Here is a 6,409-nt window from a genome sequence, read left to right as displayed (position 1 = left end):
AGCTGTCACCACCGGGATGAAGCCTTCCCTGTGCTACCAAATCTGTCTGAGAAAGCAGGATACACATGGAATTGTTGAACAGCAAAACCAGGTACTAATAAAATGATGTCAGCAACTTGGCACCAACCCAGACATCTGTCTGGTCCAGACAGAGCCTGAGTTTTGCTACTGCTCAGAATAAAGCATCACAAAAAATATTTTCTGCCTTTTAAAATCTGATTCCTTGAACATAAGGGGCTCTAATTCTGCCTTGGTGGTAAGTCCATGATCTACTCTTGCATCCTGCTCCTGCATCCTAATCAGGTAACAAAGATTCCTAACTGAGTGGATCATGAAAAACCTAATGCCACAGATCCAGCAGGAGGTAGATGCAGTTTGTTTGACCATGCAAACTGTGAGGTTTGGAAGTTCAAGATGGGATCAGGAGCTGGTGCCAGCTGTGCTCACCCCCCACCTCCATCTTCCCAGGCAAAGCTCAGCTCCTTCTGCAGGTGTGGAGCAAGAGAGACAGCACTTTAACTCCCTGTCCCTGCCTGGAAAGCTGCTTCTCAGAGGTACAAGCCAGCAGATGAGAGGCAGGTGAGCAACCAGGGCTCAGAGGGCATTTAGGCACGTGGAGACGGGCTGTAACAGGCCCCCTCTTGTTTTTCACCTTTTACAGCTTCTTGAGAGGCCCAAATGGCCCTGATTTTGCATTTATGTCCTTTGCACTGCTGGGCAAACAAGCAGGGCCTTGTCTCCACCAGACTCCTCCACCCTTTGTTGGCTGCCTTTCAGTTATCTCCCTTAATGCATTGCAGGCAAATATTTGCTCTGTGGTCTCAGACACTACCTCACTGCTGTTTGCCCAGGTTCCCACTTCAGTGCCTTGAACATTGTGCTTACTCCACCCACACCCTGGGGTGACCAAGTTACAAGGACACAGCTTTGTGTGCACTGCTGCCCTTGTGTGCACTGCTGTCCTCCTTCCCCAGCACTGGCAAACATGCAGAGATGTCCAGGCTGCCAAACCCACCTGCAGTCTTTCCAAAGGGTGTCCTTGCTGGGGGGTGTGCCAGCTATGCCCAGCCCACCAGCAAGCACCAGGAGGTGAAGAGAGGGGGCAGACACCACGCCTGCTTTTCGTGAACCTCTGTAAATGCTAAGCTCCTGTGTCTAAGTCTGCAGTGACTACAGTCTGCTGCAAGCCCAGATGTGTGGAGGCTTGAAGTTTCATCTTTTTCACCCAGCTGCAGGTGCCTTGAAAGCAGAGCAGTCACTTGGGAGGGCTACATTTAATTATGTGTGCAGTCTTTTTCCATTGGGCTGTGTTCCCGTAAGAACATGCACACCACTTAAAATTATTAGCTGTGACCATGGGGAGAGCTGTGCATGAAACAGCCTGGAAAGCCACCTAGGTCTTCTTGTCAGTGCAAAATTGTCTAGTTAAGGTAGATGCAGGTTCATCCTTCTGGTGATTCTCTCAGTGGTGTGCCCAGTTTGGCTGGGTACCACATAGCTGGGCAAGCCCTGACTTAGACATTAAGGCACAAGAGTAAAATGAAGTTCCCTGTTGTGTTCTGTTCTCTTTACTTTTTTGTTCACCTCTCCTAAGCTCACAGCCCAAAAAGCTCAAAAGTGCTGCCTGACCCTTTGTGTTACACAGCAGCGGGGCAAAGGTTCCTAAAGTGCTCTCTATGTGTCCTGATAGCAAAGATGGCTTGTTCTGCATCTGGAGAAGTTTAGGCAGGACTAACACCAGTGCTACTGTAGATCATGAGGACTGTTAGAGTGAAGCAGCAGCTTTGCAGAAGGCCCACGTGGTTTTAATTTGGGAAGTACCAGGGAAGAGCTGCACACCAAAAGGCCAGGCTGCAGCTGCTATACCAGCAGCAAGCCAGATGGACACGTTCTGCTGGGGGTGCCTGCTCCAGGGAGGGGCTGCTGCAGTGCCACGGAGCAGTCAGAAACAGTACAAAATGGTACACACGATGCACTAGCCCAGCTGCCGGCACCACAGTGACCAGTTCTAACAGCCATGGATCTACCCAAGAAGAGATTTGCCTTCCTGGCAAGGCTGGTGTGTGCAGAGAGGAATCAAAGTATGTGGTTTTAATAAAGAAACACCAGCACAAAATTTGACAGGTTCTTCCATTCAAGCAATTTGTCTTTCTTTCTACCAAGAACATTAACTTCACACAAAGTCAACAGAGAAAAACAGAAAGTCTTTCCTGGTATTGGCTGTCAAAACTCAAGTAGGAATGCTAATTTTGAAAGTAGAAGGGAAAGGGAGTGAGGTCGGGAGGCAATTGCCCATTGATCCCAGCTGCATGACACAAGGCAGACACTCCCCTGGGCCTCACTTTGCAAGTCTGTCATTTCCAGAAATGACAATGAGTCACATTTGCCCTGTGTCTCATTTAAAGAAACTGAAAGAATTAACTGGTAAAGCACTGGGAAAAGCTTGTTGTGAGTCATGCTGTCAGAGCCACAGCTGCACAGGCACAGGAAAGCCCACGTAGCTGTTCCCAAACTGCCACCCATGGGCAAAAATGTCCCTTAAAATCTCCAGAATCTGCAATCAGTGAGACTCCAGCACCTTAGAAAGGCAAGAGGCGATCCTAGGGGGATATTGATGGTTCAAGGTGTTCGTGGCATAATGAGATGTCCAGTCATTTGTACAACTGGTTTTGGCTGGGTTTGTCTTTACCAACAGTGTGTGCTCTCAGGTGGTCTGGAAACAGGCTTCAGAATAGTCATTAAGAAGGCATTTTGTCCAACACCGACAGCTGCATTGTAATAGAGACAATATAGTTGAGAAGGAAGAGTTGTTAATTTCCTGAGATCCACCAAGCTGACCAGCACGTGGAGTTAAATCTCCATTGCCCCTCAAAAGGTTACACTGATGAGAGAAAGATACTGGAATACGTTCCTTCCCAGTCAACTCTTACTTAATCTGAACGGCAAATGCTGGAGAGCCTTGGCCTGTGGCAAAACAGGCAAAAAAAAAAAAAAAAAAGCAGAGGCAATCTGGCACCTCTGTTGTACTTTTTAATTGCCTTCAAGTTTTGGGTTTTCTAAAGAGTGTTTTGGAGAATAGCAACAAGTCTCTCCATGCTGGTGTTTTTCCCCAAAGTATTTACATTAGTCTCAATTTTGTGTAATTTTCTGTCTGGGATTTTCCTTCATTTTCTCCCCTGTTTAAGCCTGCTAAACACAGAACCCAAAAAGTAGGGAGATCCAAGATCTCCTTAGAACCAAGGGGCAAATCCACAAAGCCCACATAGTTTTAAGGCCACATTCTTGCTGTGGCTTTACCCTTGCCCTGCCCAGCCCAGGGAAGCAAGGCTGTGCTGAACCTGCAGGCTCATGACACTCACCTTAGGCAAAGGCTCCCTCCCTTCTACAGCTGCACTTGTTGGTCAGTTTATTAGTTCGCATCTGAGATTTTCTGCTTCTGCACACTGACAGGTGAAACCGTGGAGGATAACCTGGTATGCACTCCCTCTGTCCTCTCCTCAGGAGGGTGTATTCAGTTTGCTGCACAGCAAAGTGCCTACACACACCTGGGCAGGGAAGGCAAAGAGGGAGGGAGGGGAGCTGGGAGGGCTGCCAGCTGCAGCCTGAGGCAGCAGATGGAGATGCACTGTTAGGGTTAGAGAAGTGCAGTGAGTGGGAGGCACCAAAGGAGAGCTCAGGCATAGAGAAAGGGTGGAAACAGGGTGCAAAGGAAGAAAAAGTTATCTTTGCAACTCTCTATAAGCATCAAGAATCCCAGGGCATTGGGAAGTTGTATTTGGTTTACATGGCAAGGTTCTGGTAATGGAGGCACTACAGAGATGGCTTCTGTGAGGAGCTACCAGAAGCCTCTCCCACGTCCAACAGAGCCAATGCCAGATGGTTCCTGGATGGACCCTCTGCTGGCCAAGGCCAAGTCAGAGATGGTAGTAATGACTCTGTTTTCCTCTGAAACAGGAAAAAAGTTCTTGTGAAGCATTAACTATGGCCAGAGAAGAGAGGAGTGAGAATATGTGAGAGGAACAACTGTGCAGACATCGAGAAAAGGTGAGGAAAGAGGTCCTCCAGGTGCCAGGACTGACATTCCCCACACTGGAATAAGTGGATGCCTGAGAGGAGGCTGTGACCCCTTGGGAGGCCCCTGCTGGAGCAGGGTCCTGGCAGGGAGCTGCAGACCCATGGAGAGAAGAGCCCATGCTGGAGCAGGTTTCTGGTAGGACTTGTGACCCTGTGGGGGACCCACAGTGGAGCAGGGGGAGGACTCCTCTCCCTGAGGAGAAAGCAGCATGAGAAATAATGTGTGGTGAACTCACCATTAACCCCCTCTCCTCAACTCCCTGCACCACTTGTGGGAGGAGATAGAGAACTGGGAATAAAGTTTAGCTTGAGAAGGTAGGAGGGGTAGGGAGAAGGTGTTTTTAGGATTAGTTTTACATATTATCCTGCTCTGATTTTGATTGCTAGTAAATTCAACCCAAGTGAAGTCTGTTTTGCTGGCGATGGTAAGCAGTGAGTGATCTCTCTCTGTTGTTATCTCAGCTCCTGAGCCTTTCCTTGTGTTCTCTCTCCCCTGCCCATCTGTGAGGGGAAGTGATAGAGCAGCTTTGGTGGGCACCAGGCATCTAGACAGGGCCAACCTGCCAAGAGGTCCAGCTGTTCCATAAGGAATAGAATAACCAAGGGGCATGGCTATTCCAATGTAGAGCACAGGCCATGGATAGCTAGAAACCTCCTCCTGGGGTAAGATCTGCTTAAGGCCTCTCAAACAGACATAATAGTTACAGCCAAAAACTCATTTCATATTCCTTTCAGGTGGGCCCTGCAGCTCAGGGCCCAGGATGACTGAGCTGTTTGATGTTCTGCTCCCTATGAAAACTGGATCTATTCCATCAGGTCCAAAAGAAAAAACTTTTTTCTTGATCAAAGAAAACAAACACACAAAAAAAAGACCAAGAAAATAAACAAAGGATGAACATTTGAACCCAGACCTATCTTCCTAAGGTAGTGTGGTGTTCAGAGCTACTGCTGTGCTGGAGGTTACATGATTCTGTGGCATCATGGTGGTGCCAGGTCAGAGCAGAGCAGGAGCCCTTTTAACTCAAAAGTATGGCTCAGAGAGTGGCTGATTCCAGGTACCTCCACAGATTACTAAAATCTACAAGGTGATGGTCAGAAATTATATGCTCTGGTTACCCCATTTGTCTTCTTCTGCATCTCCTGGTCTGGGTAACTGGATACCTGAAGAATGAGCTTTGAGACAGCCCCCAGAACTCAACCATTACAATGCATTACGCATAGCAGTCATATCATGGGGCATTACATGTATCCACGGTACCTTGTGACTGGCCTTTGCAATTTGGAATCTCAGGAATCAGGTCTCCAGCCCTACCCAACTTTCTGGCCACAGGCTGACATCCATCCAATCACCTCCTGGAACTGATGAATCCATCAGTTACAGTCATTAACTCGCTACCTACCCTGCAGCTGGGTCTTTCTGGGGCTGACATTTGAGAGTTGCAGCAAGAATGACGACAGCACAAATTTCAGATTTGGCAGAATGGTTCAGAAACATCTGCCCAAGGCTTGTAATTTACACTTCATGACCTAATTTACAGTTGGTAGGGGGAAACCCAATGCAACTTGCGTGTCATATCTTCCACTTAATTATGCCACACCAGAAAAAGGGAAAACTTAGAAATTACATTAATGCAGCATAGGTGAAACAGAAAGTAACCAGCTCACATCAGGACAAGTGAGAGAAGTTCACAGCTTTTTTGTGCCACCTACTATTTGACTTCAGGGAAGTGATGAAGCTGTCAGATCTTCCTGAACGGCCTATGCCAAACCTCAGTTACTCTGGCTGAAGGAAAAGAAACAATAGGCTGCAAGAGCACCAATGGGCCTTTGGCTCCCTTAGTCTGGAAGATGTGTGGGGCCCAGGAATAAATTTCGAGTTCCTGTTCTATGTTAGAACTGTGGTTTTGTGCAAGAGCCATATCTGTTTCACTCTTGCAAGGAACCCCAAGACAGAGAGGGAGAAGAAAGGGACATTCTCAGAAGAAAAAGAAAACCTGAACACAATCCTGCAGGTTATTCAACCAGTGTAAAACACCTACTTTTATTCCACACCCTCTGGATAATAAAGCTCAATTAGTCTCAACTGTCTCATTCATGAGCACTTCTGAAGGCACCATTCTGGGGCACTCAGAACTAGAGGAACTCAAAGCTTAAAGGGATCAAGTAGACTCGTATATCACATATTCAAAACACTTTCCCTATGCTCTTCAGTTCAAACTGACATAGAAAATTAACAGTACCCTCAAACATCTATCAAAGCATTAAAGGCAGGCACCATTTTGTTATTCTACTTCCCCACTGCAATTAATTTGGAAAGCATGAAGATTATTGCAAC

The sequence above is a fragment of the Melozone crissalis genome, unplaced genomic scaffold (assembly GCF_028551555.1).
Source record: "Melozone crissalis strain CALT ecotype California unplaced genomic scaffold, PUWL_Pcris_2 ptg000005l_1, whole genome shotgun sequence".
Taxonomy (NCBI): domain Eukaryota; kingdom Metazoa; phylum Chordata; class Aves; order Passeriformes; family Passerellidae; genus Melozone; species Melozone crissalis.
The sequence above is the reverse complement of the archived record's forward strand: the minus strand, read 5'-3'. Positions refer to the sequence as shown.